At 39.8% G+C, this 18,386-nt stretch overlaps 1 long non-coding RNA gene across 1 annotated transcript; it reads right to left on the reverse strand.

Annotated features, from left to right (window-relative positions):
• Positions 1-215: 215 nt before the first annotated feature.
• Positions 216-17,939, reverse strand: LOC116692930 (uncharacterized). Its single transcript, XR_004332813.1, has 3 exons — positions 17,787-17,939; positions 10,395-10,396; positions 216-227 (listed from the first exon to the last, which is right to left on the reverse strand). It is a non-coding gene; the product is annotated as an uncharacterized LOC116692930 (long non-coding RNA).
• Between the last annotated feature and the right edge of the window lie 447 nt (positions 17,940-18,386).

Here is an 18,386-nt window from a genome sequence, read left to right on the forward strand (position 1 = left end):
GATACCAAAGAAACTAATCTCCATCCATCTATCCATCTTCATCCGGTATCGGGTTGCGGGGGCAGCAGCTCCAGTAGGGGACCCTAAACTTCCCTTTCCCGAGCCACATCAACCAGCTCCGACTGGGGGATCCCGAGGCGTTCCCAGGCCAGGTTAGAGATATAATCTCTCCACCTAGTCCTGGGTCTTCCCCGAGGCCTCCTCCCAGCTGGACGTGCCTGGAACACCTCCCTAGGGAGGCGCCCAGGAGGCATCCTTACTAGACACCCGAACCACCTCAACTGGCTCCTTTTGACGCGAAGGAGCAGCGGCTCTACTCCGAGCTCCTCTAGGATGACTGAGCTTCTCACCCTATCTCTAAGGGAGACGCCAGCCACCCTCCTGAGGAAACCCATTTTGGCCAATCCAAACTAGGAAATTAAAAACCTCTGCACAACAGTTGGAGTAAACTATTTTCTTTCTCAATCACCTCTTGGTCCAGACGAGCACCACTGACCACATCAATCAGTTCCTACCAACAGTTCTTGGTGGTAACCTTTGGGTTTCTGTACATTACATCACAGAGTACGGTCTAGACCTGCTCTTAATGGAAAGCGCAGAGAGATAACTGTTGTTGTGATTTAGCGCTATATACATAAAATTGAATTGAATTGAATCTATCAGGCCTTACTATGAGAAAACACAATGAGAAATAGTTCACAGCTTTACTGCAGAGGCCTTTGGGTGACGGTTTCTCACTGACACTGGTGATGTAAACCATCCAATGCATCTAAGCAAGCTGTGTTTGTGTTTTGCACGTCAGCACTACTCATTTGTAAGAAGAAAAAAAAAAAGGTCTCGGCCACATCCGAACTTCAATGCTACAACACAACAAAAATATGTTCAGTCTGTCGTTCGCCGTCCTGTTGAACACAGTAACCCCAGTTCATTGCCTCCACCTCTCCTGGATCTCAGGACTGTTATGTTTTCCACAATGACAACAAAGTCAGTGCCAGCAGCAACTGTGTTTATTGTTTCGCACAAAGCATAGAACAAAACTATGGGCCCTAAAATGTTCTGAAAGATTTGCCAGATCAACTACTGTGAGATTGTGTGTTACATATTGTTCAAATATGAAAACAAATCTTGTTTTCTGGCCGTCTTGCTGTTTTTCTCACACACATCTTTTTGGTGGATCTTGAAAAAGCGACAGAGATGATCTTGTTCTTGATCTTATAACTGGTTGAAACAGACTTAATATCAAAGTGTTTCCTATTACACTGAAACACTCCCACTCTGAGCATTCCTCACAAGAGGAAATGCTGCAGAAACAACCCACTGGGACCATTAAATAGCCATTTTCTCATGAAGTGAAACTAGCAGATAAAAAAGAAACTCCACTGAGATTTTTTTCAAAATGGGACATAAATGTGGGGGAAAAGGATTGTCTGAATTTGTCTTAAGATATTTAAAGTGGCTATGAACTAAATGAACACAACATACCAGCGGATTTCTTCACATTTCAGTAGTGGTGTCGTTTGAAACGCAACTGTGAACTTGGTGAAGAATAAACACTTTCACAACAGCCTCTCTCAGCATTAAGGTCTTCACTTCCTGTTTGTGTATGGAATATGGGACACAGAGGGTTATGCTATTCAAACCAAAGGGCAGCAGATTCCCAGCTAGCAGAGGCTAGAGTGATCTGAAAGTCTGCTGCCAGCTTCTCAAGGGGACGTGAAATGGGTGGGAAAAGGCAGGAAGCAAACAAGATAATAATGCAAAGGAGGATGCAGAGGATAATTAAACAGGGGTAGTCGAGGATGTGGGTCATGCAACTGTGAGGTAGAAGACACAGCATGATATCAGAGTTACAATTTAAGATTACGATGTTTGCACACATGCAGGCCATATCATAATAATAATATTATACTCATTACACACACAGACCCAAAATACACACACTCAAACAGGAATATACACAAGCATTAAATGAGGAGATGTCAGAGCGAGGGGGCTGCCCATAGACAGGAGGTGAACTGGCACCTCTCCAGCTACCAGTTCACACTCTGTACTTGGTCTGTACGGAGACTTGAACCGACGACCCTTCGGTTCTCGGCTACTTCTGCAGTTGCCGCAGCAGTCAGGATGTGGTTAGCCTAGCTTAGCATAAAGACTGAAGCAGAGGGAAACGGCTAGCCTGGTTCTGTTTAGGCAAAATAAAGTGCCTATAACACCTCTCATTAACTGTTGTGTCTTGCTTTTTGAATCCATCAACAAACAAAAGGGGAACAATCGTTGGTTTTTATATACATTTATTTATATAATTATTTATTTATTTATAAATAATTTATTTATTTATTTATAAATAAATAATTAAATCATTTGGGGATAAATAGTGCATCTATTTTGTTGCGATCAACATCCAGGCGCAGTTACTGTGCACAGCTTTTCCAAATTCTCACAAATTAGGTAAATACACTGCTGGTTCTGAACAACTGGCTGACGAGCTGAATGGATTTTACTGTAGGTTTGAAAAGCCCACAGTCACACCCCTCCCCCGCACCAACTCACACTTCAGTCAATCACCTTCCCCCACCCGTACGCTGTCACCTCCCCCCCTCTGACCCCTTACTTGCACTCACGATCTGTGAAGTGGATGGACGCCAGCTCTTCCAGAGGCAGAAGAGCAGGCTCCTGGCCCAGATGGTGTGTCACCATCCTGCCTGAAAATCCGTGCAGACCAGCTGGCCCCCATCTTCACACAGATCTTCAACAGATCACTGGAGCTATCTGAAGTTCACCCCTGCTTCAAACGCTCCACAATCATCCCAGTGGCCACAAAAACCCTCCATCTGTGTACTAAAGTCCTTTGAAAGATTGGTGTTTGCCCACTTGAAGGACATCACAGTCCTCTTGCTGGACCCCCTGCAGTTTGCCTACAGGGCTAACAGGTCTGTGGATGGTGCTGTCAACTTGGGACTGCATTACATCCTGACTCTCCAGTGGCTCATGCAAGGATCCTGTTTGTGGGCTTCAGCTTAGCGTTCAACACCATCATCCCGGACATCCTCAGCACCAAACTCTCCTAACTCACTGTGCCAGCCTCCACCTGTCAGTGGATCACAGACTTCCTGACTGAGAGGAGTCACCAGGTGAGAATGAGGAACATCACATCCAGCACACGGACCATTAGCACTGGCGCCCCCCAGGGATGTGTGCTCTCCCCACTGCTCTTCTCCCTCTACACCAATGACTGCCCCTCAGGAGACCTATCTGTTAAACTCCTGAAGTTTGCTGACGTCAACAGTCTTCGGTCTCATCCGGGAAGGGGATGAGTCGGCCTAGAGAAAGGAGGTTGATCAGCTGGCTCTCTGGTGCGCTCAGAACAACCTTAAGCTTAACACGCTCAAAACTGTGGAGATGATCGTGGACTTCAGGAGGAGACCCCCCACTCTTCCCCCCCATCACCATAATCAAAAGCCCTGTGTCTGCTGTGGAATCCTTTAGGTTTCTGCGATCCACTATATCCCTGGACCTAAAGTGAGAGCCCATCACTGACACCATCATTAAGAAGGCCCAGCAGAAGATGTACTTCCTGCGCCAGCTCAGGAAGCTCAACCTGCCTAAGGAGCTGCTGATACAGTCTTTCCTCTGCACGACCAACACTGTCTGGTTTGGATCTGCCACCAAAAAGGACAGGAGCAGACTACAACGGACAGTTAGGACTGCAGAAAAGATCATTGGTGCCAACCTGTCCTCCATTCATGACTCAGCAAATGGGCAGGAAACATCACTGCAGACCCATCTCACCCCGGACACGACCTGTTCCAGCTTCTCCTCTCTGGTAGGCGCTACAGAGTACTGCACGCCAAAACCAACAGGAACAGTTTCTTTCTACAAGTCATAATTCTGGTGAACAGCTGACTTCTTACTCACAGTGCCAGGTTCAATTCCTGTGCAATAACCCAGCAACACTGTCTAATCAGTCTGTTTACTGGTTCCACTTATTATTTATTCATCATTCTCATTCTCTATTTCAGAGCTGTTCATACCGTTCATATTGTAATGTAATACATATATAAGAACATAAAATCATAATAACTATCATAATTATAATTTACTCCTGCATACTTTGCACTCTTCATTGCACTATTGCCTCAACCTGTCTATATAGTTTCCGTTTATAGTGTGTATATATTAGTGTGTATTTATTGTTTGTTTTGTATGTGTAAGTGCTTAGTGAGCAATGAGGATCCAAAGCAAAATTCCTCGTATGTGTCCTCATAGCTGGCAAATAAAGCTGATTCTAATTTGGATTTAACTAAATGTTAAGTAAACTTAAAAAGTAGAAAATAAAGTAGACATAACATTAGATTAATAGTTATATTTACTTATCTTTTTCCAAGGCAATTTGTTCCCCACACTGTTTTCAATAAGATTAATATTTTAGATTTTACATTGAGGTTGCCAGGTTTGGTGCCATGATACTCTAATAGACAACAAAACCAAAGCGTGTGCTCACTGGCTGTATCTGGCAGCACATAACTTCCCCTGCCAACACAAGTTGTCAATGCTGACAACTAACATCACCGGATGTTAGTTTATGTGCTTTAGAGGCATTTTTTTTCACTTAGCTAAACTAGCTAATTCGTCTGGTCCATACTTAATACACAACTATAAGATTAGTACCTCATCTTGTAATCTAATTCTAAACTATCCAGATCTGTACCAAAAAACTAAAGCCACTTGTTTTTTGTCCTATTGCCTAACTCCCTCTACAATCTGTAAACACATTTTATATCTGTTTTGAGATGTTCGGATAAATAAAAAAAATAAAAACAAATGGGACCTTAGTGGAGATAAGTCAAAAAAAATAAAATGATGTGAAAAGTAGACCTCAGTGCTGGACCTGCAAACAGAGGAAAGACATGTTTAACTCAATCTCTTTGTTGCTTCCTCAACCCAGGATCCCTGGCCTTGTAAATAAAGTATGTAAAAATGCACTTGATAAAACTGAAATCAAGACAAAATTGAAAAGAAGAAAAACTGCCTGATTTCTCTCTCTGGATGCTTTACTGTGAGCGCTCGATGTAATTGTGTTCGCATGTAGCTGTAATCTCTAAACCCATTATGAGGCTAGTGTGTAGCAGCGTGTAGATATTCAACCATTGCAGGGATTTCAAAGACAGGAAGGCCTTTTGATAACAATCAGACCCACCAGTGCCTGAAACGCCCTCCGCCTGCAGGCACTTTCTGTAGCACCCAAACAGAGCAGACTATCTCCTGCAGCAAATTTAAACAATGTTTGGACACTTTTAGCTCAGCTGTGAGACGCGGTCATGTTCTGGTTTTGGGCCGTGTCTCTGGAATGTAAACTCCCCACTACCCATTCAAAAACACATAGGACTTCATAACAACTAATGAAATACAGTGGAGAGCTCCATTTCCACACCATTACATCATCACAAGCCTAAAAATCTAACTGAACTATACATATACATTTAGACTCAACTAGAGCTGCAAAGATTAATCGATTCATTTTTCTTTAATCACCAAGTATAATCGATTAATCGCTTTGAGTTCTTTTTTTATGAATGATTCCAGCCTCGTAATTGTGAATATTTTCTAGTTTCCTCAATCCTTTATGACAGTAAACTGAATGTCATATTTAGACCAAAGAATTAATCGATTAATCAAGAAAATAATCGTGGCCCTAGACTGAACAATAACAATCACTGCTGCTGAATATTATGTCTCATGGGGAATTGTTCTTTTATTGAACCGTGGCCACTTCCACTTATTAGATTAGCAGTCTGTGTATTTGTGTTAGTTTTATCAACACAAACATTGTGTTTGAGGTCATCGCTTTGAGGCAGATGTGTGTTTATTATTTTTAGGGGAAGATGATGTGTGTTGTACTGCAGATTTTAGCCACTGGACTCAACGAGTTAATCTTTTCTCAGCATATGTTTCCTATCTATTCTTCATCTTTGTGGATTGGACAAATTCTTAGACACCACATGGTTTGCATATTTCTGATGACACCTGACAGTGATTAAAACCAAACAAACAAAACCTTCTGCAACTTTCTGTAGTTATTAAAAGTAGCCTGTTTGATAAAGAATGCAAGTGAATTGAGCTGATAGATACGAGCAACCCCAGACATTTCGATTACAGATTGTTGTGAGAAAAAGCAAACGTAATTGGACCTAAAATATCACTTTAAACCACAAATACATCATTACTATGATTTCTTTTATTTTTACAGAGATTGTATGCATACTAGAGGCTTAAAGAGCCCTGTGATGACAGCCCGACGTCCTTCTGTCTACCACTAGAGCTGAGAGCTGCAGCATGCTAATTTTGTAGAGGGGGACGAGGCAACAGTCGAGAGGATATTAATTTTAGAATTACAGGGTGGACTTTAACCTGTGATGTGACCGTTTGCATCCAGTAAAAATGCAAAAAATATAACAAATACCGCATGGCTATCTACAGTAGCTCAATATGTCCATTCTTGTTCTATTAAATTGATCAACACCATATTTCAAACATTAGCTAAAGAGAGAGAAAGTCAATTGCACATTATGCTCTCTGGTGTATTCATTTACTAAATATGAATTGTAGCTCTGTCTAATATCCCTATCTATAGTTAAAAACCTGCTCATCTTCTCCCGACTTAATGAAGCAACGACTGTGGGAACTATATTTTTGAATGGAATGCCATGAAATATGTTCAATACATAAAAATTTCCCCCTCTTCTGGATTAATTATAATAACTCTGGTGATCCTTTTGAATATTCCTCTCAGCTCCATCATCGGGTAAAAACCTCAACATGTCCAAAACTTTGGTTTATGACCAAATACCTGCAAAGCTAATGCCATTCCCATCAGCCTCAGCTGTACTTAGTGCTAATTAAGACATATTACCATGCTAATGTGTTAAACTAAGATGATGAACAAGGTAAACACAATATACTTGCTAAAACCATCAGCATGTTAGCATAATCATTGATAGCTGACTTTAGCATTTAGCTCAAAACACTGCTGGGCCTAAGTAGAGCCTCACAGAGCTGCTAGCCTAGCTGAAGATGTGCATCGGATATTGGTTTAATTTTTATAAAAGTATAAGAAACATCATATTGTGAAACAAGAGATTTTGACTCATGAGCTCAGATAGATAGATAGATAGATAGATAGATAGATAGATAGATAGATAGATAGATAGATAGATAGATAGATAGATAGAAAAATTGCATAAAATGTATAAAGAGTACTGCAAAGTCTTTGTGCTGGCAAATTAAAACACAAAACATACTGAATTAAAACATACTGTAGACTTTATGTACGCCTTTGTGTTATTTCACATAACATATTGGTAAGAGATTGACTGGACTTTTGTCAGGGAAGTCACAGCTTTTCATTAAAGACCCTGCAACAACCTCACATCTTCTTAAACAACACACTAACTTCCTCTCTTCCAAGTAACATTTACTATGTACAGTATGTCCTAAAGTGGCGTCTTCAGTGAACTGGGACCTTTGTAAGTGTTGGTAGGTAAATCTCACAGAGCATCAATCACTGGACTCCAATCCAAACACATGTTAAACACACATTGTTCCCTCTGCCTCTACAGATCCGAGGCATGGCTCTCATCTAATGGACAATAACAAGGCAGTTAAGAGCAGCAGGACGTAGTTCTGTCCCACTCAGAGACACTAAATCAATTTGTTTCAAATAAACATCAGGCTTTTACACCACTTGCTCAACCTGAAACCTGAGTTAGAAGTGAGACATTTCTAATTTATTACAATTTAGTGAGAAACAGATGAGTTTGGTAAAACAGCTTCGCTCATCCTCATATTTCTGCTGCTCATCGTTTATCGTCTGCCCGAGCTCTGAAATGTAAATATTTCTTCCTGCATTTAAGAGGAGCTATTTCATGAATTCAGATTGTTCTCTTATATCAACAAAAAAGACACATTTCACACACAGAGACGAAATCTAATTTTGCACAAGAGTTTAAACTTTTTGAAATTCACTTCAATATAATAATTAGACATTGATGACAGAAATTTCTGGGCCGACAAACACACTAGACAACCTCAAGTTATCATGCATGCCGGGTTTACATTATCCACACATTTATAGACTACTAATTTGCAACAGAATGTTTTAAGAGAAATGCAGTGCTCCCTGAAAAGGTTTCTTATCAACATAACGAAGAAACATTTTAACGAACATATCAGATGTAGAATTTTATGATTTTTGCATAAGTTGCATCATGGGAACTGTAGAATCCAGCATTTCTTCGAGCTTAACCCATACTAGAGATTAAAAAGTCAGGATATCATATAGTTTATACATTTTGAGATGGGGTTGGGGGGGCAGAATGGGTTAATACAGCCCTAAAGACTGATGTGGTATAAATCCTCTATGTTGAGAGTGTAGATACACCACAGTTCAGTACTAACAGTGAACTAACGTCAATGCACTTTTTGCCTTAGGAAAACTCTAGCTTTTTGTTAGTTGAAATCAATGATAATTTATTATCTCTACAAAGTGCAGGTTATTTTTAGACACATCTTTAATCTGTGAGGCACTTAAGAGTTTATTCCAGAGACAGTGATCACAAACTTGCAGTATCTATTTGGCTTGGTCAAAAGTACAATCACATATGACATATGAGAAAAGGATTAAGCATCAGTAGTTAACTAAAGATTCTTTATTGTGTTGTGGAAGGTTAAAAATCATTTAAGTGCTGTGTTGTGGTATAAAATGATTACTATATACTGGCTTCATGCGTTATCAAATATAACATGTTTAGACTATTTACACACACAATTGCTATTTCAGAAAACCTACTTTGTATTATGTAGTACATTTTCACAGGTTGAGGAGAGTTGTACATTAAATATGTTCCAAAAAGCAAATGACCCAACACTGAGGCTGCTGCTTCTAAAATCAATATTTTCTAAAAGGTAGAATTGTCTTTGCAAATAGCTTTACATTGTCACTCATTACAAGTGCAACACACCAAACCTAAACTAAAAAAGCAAATCCAGGTTGCAATTTAGGACTGGGAGGCATACAGCAGAAGTAAAGAGTGCAGAAGCAGTGAGCAGAACTAATTTCATCAAATATTAAAACTTGGTTAGGAGACTCAGCGCAGGACTCCACTGGGATTTCCCTTCGGTGTGGCTGCATGAGGACAGCTAGATGATCATGGGACATTTTGCATAAGAAGTGGACATGATTGGTAGCCATTTTGAAAAATAACTTATACAAAGTATTGTGAGAAAATATCAGATCCAGTGGTGCAGTCTATGTGATAAGCAGGTATATAACACATTGTATACCCACAAAGGAAGCTCCTGGATTTCCATATACTCACTTAGTAATGCTCAATGACACGCAACGCCATACTTTGCATTACATTTTTTACATATTTAGAAATGTCATCTTTGTTTTTTTATGTTTGCGTAGGCTGAATAAAGGTAGGCCTATTTCCACAGTAAATTGGTTCAAAAAAGTGTATCAGAATTCAAGAAATTAAGTCTTTTACGCTCAATTCCCCCCCCCCCCCCATTATCCCATTCTGGCACATATATACATGTTTAGTATACATGTGCCCACTGCAATACATTAGACTATACCACTCATCAGATCTTCACCACACTGGTAGAGAAACCTCACTTTCAAAGCTTTTAGCCCCCAAATTAAAAAACAGATGTTTTAATATAAGTGATCAAATATTCTAGTCATGTTATGTTCCAAATTTACTTTATTTATTTTTTAGGAGCTTTCTGATCCCATGGCCTTCTATTTTTTGATTTGATATTTTAGTGATACTGACGGGGGGAAAATAATCTTTTAAATCTTGAGAGAAAATGGGCTTGGGTCTGTGGGCAGTGCTCGCTTTTAACTTGACTTGGTGACAAACTTTCTCTATTTTACAGCTAAACCGTACACTATAATATGTTTCTGACAACAGCTGAGACAAGAAATAAGCAATACAGTAACAGAATCATGATTCATTTCTTTAATCAGCGCTGCCTAGTTGACCGTTTGACCCCAGTTCACGAGCAGTCATTGACACTGCATCAAGACTCCTTGGCTCTTATTGATAGCTTTTTTGTTGGGCGCAGCGGACGCTTGCAAATGCCACAGAGCACTAATGAGGTAGGGCATTTTTTCACAGATAATCTGTCTCATGTGCTTCTGTCAGGATATGGCGACAGAATGAGCAAATCTGATATAAGGTTATTTTTTTATAAAAGTAACGTAGGCTACCGGAACTTTGAGAATAAAAGCAATGAAAATACAAACAAATATAAAAGCAGTTTAAAAAAAAACCAGATACAGATCCACACACACAGACCCTGCACTACGTAGAGACGAGAGTTAGAGAGACAGCTTGTATGTCTCTCTACAGAATCAACAATAACATGACAACACAAGGTTAGGCCTGGTGACTTGTGGATTTTTGTGTGCAGAGCCTACGATAAGCAGGAACAGAATAATAAGAATTATAAACAACAAACGGCATGAAAACACTACATCACTGTCTACTCCCATCTACAGTAAGTTAAAGAAGTTACCTTGCCAGGTAAATAAAATGCAATATCCACCAAACACAGTGGATAGTGTGGAGGAGAATGGATTATAAAGCAAGTGGGACACTGTACATGTGCTGAAAAATATAGCCCGACTGCAACCGCAACAAATGAAAACTACAATTTGAATGATCAATCACATTTCTGCAATTAAAAAAAATATATTTCAACAGAAAATGGCAAACGAAATGACGAAATGTACTTGAATAAATGCTTTCAATAAAGCTGTAATATTTGTCTTTGTTTTTATTATCAATATTGTCTGAACACAGAGCTGCATGTTAGCAGAAAGAGGTCGTGAGGCGACTTCTTCCTCTTTGTATTTAAAACAGGTCCATATCCTGAAATGACAATATTTTCCAAGCACTTGTCAACAATCTAATACATCTAAATATTAAAAGAAGAAGTGACACATTTCCGATGAATGTAAACCAGAATGAGTAAATCATGTGCAGATACTGTCCATGCACTCATACGAAGTAGGAACACACTGAAATATAAAATGTCTGCTTTTCCCATTTTTGTGCTTTATCATCAGTGGAATTACAAAAATAGAAAATAAACAGAATCTTTCAATGTAAGAGGCCAATAAAAAGAAAGTAAAAAGTAAAAGTTATCCATTAAAGATTATCGGCTATTGACTGTCAACGCAAACTAAAATACAATCATCCCCATCAACACTAAAAAAAAAAAAAAAAAAAAAAAAAAAAAAAAAAAAAGTATTTGGAAAAACTTCACTTAAATAAACTCTTGTTTATTGACACAAATGAAAAGTAAAGCAAGTGCAATCATTCTTTTATATTCTGCTTTCAAGAGAAACTTCCTGCAGATGCCAAAAAGTGAGTTTTTAGACTGGTTCTGTATTTCTCACGTCAACGAAGAAAAGAACTTAAGCTGAGTGCCTTCAGCTTTACTTTTTTTGTGAGACATTCTCGATGAGTTTCAAGAATGCTTCAATGCCTAAAATATATGGATATGATGAAAGTTTTAAGCATTTAAACAAAAACAGACCGGCTTCATAGTTGTAAAGAACATCTTAAGTGAAAGTTATCTAAAGAGCCTATTTAAATCATTTTGAAAATCCACCTCACTCCCACTCCAAGTGCGGTCTATTGGAGCCTATTAGTCATCCTCTGCAAAGCGACTGCATGCATTTTATTTGAGAAAGTGGAGGATCTGTACTTCAGGTGGCCATTTTAAGGCCGTGGCAGGTGCAGTGTTGAAAGGCCGGGGCAGTAATAAGGGAACTGAAGGAGAGAGAATGTTTTTTGGGGGTAAAGTGAAGTGCATTACCCGCGGGCAGCCAATAGGTTGGCCCTATCCCATTGCCTCCACTCAGCTCCTCTAGCTGAGGCGTACTTAACACCATTCATAATGCATGGTCACCACCCCTCCATGCACAGGCCTGTCATGGCTAGTTCCCTTCGACAACTCAGCCCAACTCCACTTTTTCCCCTAAGAGGATGCGAACAGTTGCATAATTTAGATGCCGCCCGCTGTTTTTAAGGCTCATCTCTATCAAAAATGTAACAGACTGAGTTTCTAGGGGAGTTTTATCTAAAGGGGGCTGTGGAAGATGTTCCAGTTGAGACAATGGATGTAAAACTTCCCCAACTTTTCTTCTGAAACTTTTCTGAAACATGGTGACTGTGGCAGATTAAACATTCTCCCTAAGATATCGTTCAACGTCTAAATATGAAATGATGTGTCCGAGCACGTGTGCGTAGTATATCAGGGAGGATCAAAGTAAAGCATATTTAATAAATCAGAGCATTGTTTCAGTGGAGTTGACAAAGAGAAACAAAAGGCCCATTGAAGGTAACTCATGCAGCCGGCGTGGCCAGCTGCAGTCGGGCAGGTCAAGGTGACTGAGGTCCCGAGGAGAAGAAAAGATATTTAAGAGAGACGACAAACACCTGCAGAGAATATCCCTTTATAACAGATAATTTCAGTTAATTCAGCTAACTATTGTCAAGTGCATTGCAAATGGTAAATGCAGTATGTGGCAATATTATGGCAATACTTAACAAGCAATCCTTGATATACTGTATATTATAAACAACTTACTGGAAGCACATATCATTAGATACAGTCTACAAATAAATTAATACATGTATGTTACTATATAAGGTCTTTTATGCTAAATAATTATTACTGTGGCATTTTGAATATTTGCTGTTTTCACCGTGTTGAACTGGTAATTTAGAAGAACATACAGCACACAGTGGGGAAATTAAGACAGGCACAGTTTTACATCATGCTTGGCTTGTTTCTCGTGGACACAGAACAGTTTTTTGTTGATCAAGGTGCTGCTGTGGTGCTCTTAACGGATCTTTTTCACTCTTCTGTGACTTTTGCTTAGCATGCTACAGTCTATAAAGCATGGGATTTATATTTTTTTCATGTTGAGTTCTTTTACAGAAGTTCCATCTGACAGTAACAACTACTCACTTCCTTACGAGCTGTAGCTGAACTAGTTTGGGCTGCACGATGCATTGAGTATGTTTACATGCACACTAACCTGGTTTTGAGTCTTGAGTCTTTGTTGTCCACATTCAGCCACTGAGTGTCATTTCTGTACTGAATGAGTTTCCTCAGCAGTTGAAGATGAGCCCAGTTTGGCTTCTGGCTGTCTGGACACCGCTGCTTTTACCTCACTACTGGATTAGTCTCTCCATCTGAACAACAATAGAAAAAAGAGAAACAAAAAAATGTACGCTACCCTTAAAGAGTTACCCTTAAACTTTACTTTAACATTACCTGAGTTGTCAGTGCACCTGTGCACGTGGCAGACAGTTATCAGATACTGAAAGGACAATTGAGGCACAAAATGAACATAGGGGTTAATAACACATGGGCACCAAGTTCAACCGTTCTCTGGGATATGTTTTCATGCTAATTGAATGTGACCAGTTTTAGCGCAAACCCCTAATTGGCTTATAACATTAGTCGTAAAGTAAAATGAAATCGCTATTTCTATACCACTAACAAGGCTCAAAATAACACTTCCACGGTAGCATAATGAGGGTCCCTACTTGTAAACCGAAGCATTGAGAACTTTGTAAGTGTACAGACAGTTTATTAAAAAGGTAGTTTATAAATACAGTACCGTTCACGTAAACAGGCAGGAGCCATCTTGGGAAAACAGTCATGACCACTGTTCAAGACCAGTCAAATGGCGGCATTCGTCGTTTGACTGGTCTTGGAACATTGGTCGTTAAAACATATTTTGGAGAACGGTCAACTCGGTATCCATGTGTTATTAAACCCTAGGTTCATTTTGAGCCGGAATTGTCCTTTAAAATCAGGGAGCTTATTCAGGGTTCTGAAATCAGGTATTTTACCATGTTTATACTCAACCCGTATACAAGTTTGCATGTTAACTTGTAATATTGCTCTTTTGAAAATCTGAATTGTGTTGTAGATATTGTGCATAGCACACAGGTTTATGATGAGATGCATGCGTCACAATCTTACAACAGTTACACTCTGAATGCTTAAGGACTGCTTTCTCCAGGTGTGAACTGGATGTAAAGTTTTGTTTTTGTTTAGAAATCAGAAAAGTGTCACATAGCTGGACAGAGGTTGTAAATGTGCTGTATTTATATAGCTCTTTTCTAGTCTTAACAACTACTCAAAGCGCTTTTACATCATACAGGATACATTCACACACAGTGCCTGAAACTGCCGTACAAGGTGCCACCTGCTCATCAGATAAACAGTCACACACATTCACAGTCCGATGCGCAGCAACTCGGGGTTCAGTGTCTTGCCCAAGGACACTTTGACATGGGACTGCAGGGCCAGGGATCGAACCACCAAACCTCCGATTGGCAGGCAACCGCTCTACCACTGAGCCACAGCCCCTTGTGTGGATTAAGAGACGTTCTGTAAACTTTCCATGCCTGATGTTACTACTTGATCGCGGTTGTCACACAAGAGTTCATCCCCACTGCCTTTTTAGGTGAGCAGTGACGGGTTACCATTGTTCCAAGCAGAAACAGAGCAGCATGTCTGTGAGAACAAATGAGAACAGCCCAGCTAAACAGACTACAGTTTTAAAATAAATAACCACTGGCAATCATAACAAACTGCCTCTATGGTGTTTGTTGGGTTGAGAGTTATTATTGTCTGTGGGATAAAAACCTTGTCTCCATAACTTAGTTTTTTTTTTACAAAAAAATGTATACCAACTTTACCTCATGTTTTTATTTTGTTTGTAAAATAAAAGATTTTAAAAGCCTGCGAGGTTTGAAACAGAAGTTAGCCAAAGTGAAGAAGAAGAAACTGACCATGTAACAACTGTTTTTCTTGACAACAACAATGTAAGAGGTCAATGCCACGTGAATATTTAGCCCCCCAAAAAATGTGACCATGCCAATATAATGTACCATACCACAAAACCTGCTATTAGCCAGCAGCAACAATAGCTTCATATACCTCTCCATAATAGGTCATATCAGCAGCAACAGCGGCTTGTAATTATTGTTTACTTCAACTCGGCTCCATTTATGGTGAACTGTCCTGATCTGGTGGTGAGCAGTGAGTCTGTAATCTCAAGGATTTGCAGGCTGCTCATAAAATGACTGTCATGGATGAGAGGATTATTTAATTCCTGATTCCCAGTAAGGTCAGGGTTTCACACACCAGTGAGTGACCTTGGCTTTAAATAGGAGCTTGATAGTAAGTGTTACAGTCAGAAAAAGAAGTAATGTTGAATGAAGACACTCGCTCTTCTGACTGCAGGTGTTGCTGTTGAGAACGCCATGGTCACATTCTCTCTCTTACTTTTTTCCCCCCAGGGATTTAGGGTTTTAGCACCCTTAAGTTCCGTTTATATTTTATAAACGAAAATTACACTTGGCACCGCATGTGTAACTTTTGATAATGTCAACATTCCAGTAGTACCACAGGTCTGTTATTATGGCTGTTATCTGTAAAAAGCTCAATGTGGATGCTGTGCAGTTGGTGGTCCAGATCATTGCCCAGTAAACAACTGACTAAGTAAGTGTTTTGTAGCCACCACAAACTTTGGGGGGGGGGGGGGGGGGGGGGGGCAAAAGCATCAAAAAACATTTGATCCAGAGATGTTTATTAGGTCTTTATAAGTTTCTTAAATCAAGGCTACTAAACACCTGTTACTTAAGTTTAACTTATGGCTGTAGTGGGGCACTGCAATGCAAAGTTATGACAAGGTCAATACACAGTACAAAATACTGGTACTTTACCTGAGTGTTTCCACTTCATTTTTTAGAAACATTGAAAATAGAAATATTGTTCTTCGGTATCTGAAGGTTACATCTCTATTAAGATTAAGAATTCACAATGCAAAACATATGATATTTCTGCTGCAACAGTTAGCTATGGGGTTAGACCTAACACTACTTGGACCATTTAGACAACATTGCTAAAAAAATACTACTACCACTTGTTTACATGTTTAAATTCTTAGTACTTAAGGAAAATTACCAATGAGTCACAATACTCTAAATAAAAGTTATAAGACCTGGAAGCTTTAAGTGAAAAAAAAAATATATATATATGCTTTTTTTCTTAAATGTATTCATCTACTTTATTTTATCCGACTGAATGTGAAAGCCTTCATTTGCTTTTTGTTTTTACAATTTGGAGTTAAAGGTTTTGTACCCAACAATAGCATTCTGCAGTAATAACAATTCAACAAATGTGTGCCATCATGGGACCGATAAACCATATTTGATACCGATTGTGATGAAGATAATATGCAAAACAAAAACATGCCCAGTGGACAGATATAAAGGAGGAAATGGATGACCTGAGTAGATCTTCACAGCCAGTAGTCACAACAGATCAAATAGACACATGGGCTCAATGCAACACAAGTACACATTAAGCAACAATGTTAGTTAACGAGGAAGGGCAGCTCTTGAACATTTACTGGGTGGATTTCAACATGCCCGTAAAGCATGTTTCTACTGTTTTCAAAACCATCTTGGACATGCTCCCTGTGATAGTGGCTACAACTTTCAAGATCCGTTACAGGATCAAGATCAAGGGCTCATGTCATGTTTAGCCTTGTTTGCTTACTGGTGTTTGTCCCCTCTGGGAATGATTGAGAGATGGGAAGATGATTGGATTGTAGGGACCCCCCTCAATCCTGTCTGCTTCAGCCCCACACACTCCCACCTTTCCTCTGTTTTCACCCTTCCTTCCTCCTCTATCTCCTCCTCCTGCTCCTCCTCCTAGCAGGATAACATACCGCCTGCCTCTTGTTTGGATAAGTTAATGCTGAGATGTCAGCCTCGATTCTGATGTATACCACCTGCCTTGGCCTGCGGCTGACCTCCAGCTCCCACTGCAGAGACATTCCAGTGCTTTTCTGGGGCTGTGTTTACACTGCAACAGATTGCCCTGCTCTCCCTATCTGCCTCATCACGGTGGACAGTGGTGGGCCTCTACGCCTTTTTCCAGAGTTGTCCCAATGTGCTTGTGTTGTTCTAAAGGAGCATGAAAAGTAAGCTGTAAGGAAGTGTTATGATCAAGAGCGTCGATAGGAAGTTTGGGATACGGAAATTAAATTTGCACTATCTATATGCACACTATCCTACAGTAATTCTCAGTAGACTGGACATCTCTTTTAGGCTGAGCCTCAGGAGGGGAGGCCTGCGAGCGGCTCTAGTCATTCAGATGCCAAGATCCTCCCACTCAACTCTGTAAGAAGCTCATGTGAACACCATGACCTCACAGCGTCTGCCCTTTAAATGAAGTAGCGCTGTTGATTTTCAGTTTTAAGTCCATGTAAGATCCTAACTGAAAGATTGACGTCAAATGAAAAGAACTTCTCATCTCAGGAGGCTGAGGGTCGCTGCCAAGTCTTTATTTTGGATGTAAGTCAAAAATCTCAATCGTTAATGGGGCAACGTCACTTACAGTCTGCTAATAGAAACTTGATAGGGAAAAGTGCCTTTTTTACTTTGTTAGTTTTTACAAAGGCAGACATGTCACTCGCTGTGGATTACAATTGGTCCTTCTGTTGCTATAGCAACACCTACTGACAGAGTTTCTTCACATTTGCAGTTTAGCTGACATCATAACTGACATTGTTGCAAATCTGTGACCAAGCAAATATTGAAATATCGACTCCCTAAATGCTCTTGTTGGAGAAAATGTCGTATTCAGGAAATAGTGTCCTAATGCTGGGTGGAAGCTACCATTAGCCTCTTTCCGACCAAGTAGTTACAGAAACGTAGTTATAAGAACAGTCCACTTCTAATCCGTTCTACTACCTACTCTCCCACAAAACCGCTTTTTCCATTTGCATTTGCACTGACCAAGTGGCCATGGGAACTGGTAGGATGGGTAAGGGAGTGACGTATGCACAGTAACGGTCTTTATAGCATCGTCACTTGACTTTAGCGCTTAGACCTTGCACTGAAGTTGGAGCTGAAAGAGTTGGGATGGCGGTTATAGGAACGATATGTTCTAGGAACTGCAAAAATCCCTCCCTTTGGAAAGTGGCTATTGAGGACACTGAGGTCAAGTCCAAAGCATTGTCTCAGGGAATGTGTGGGCTTTAAAAACTGAGGAGCTGACATTCAACAATTACATGAAAATGACATGATGGGTTTTCAAATTTCAAATATGTTGGTGGCAAAAAAAAAAAGTTTACTATTTCTTCACCAGAATTATTTTCCTTCTGGAAAAGGCATTGAAAGATCATACTGTAGGGAGATTAAATGTAAAGAAAATATAACTGAACAGTCAACTAAATTAATAAAAATCTGTTTGGGTCATGCTAGGAAAAGTCATTT

The sequence above is a fragment of the Etheostoma spectabile genome, chromosome 1, assembly GCF_008692095.1.
Source record: "Etheostoma spectabile isolate EspeVRDwgs_2016 chromosome 1, UIUC_Espe_1.0, whole genome shotgun sequence".
In the NCBI taxonomy this organism is placed as follows: Eukaryota; Metazoa; Chordata; class Actinopteri; order Perciformes; family Percidae; genus Etheostoma; species Etheostoma spectabile.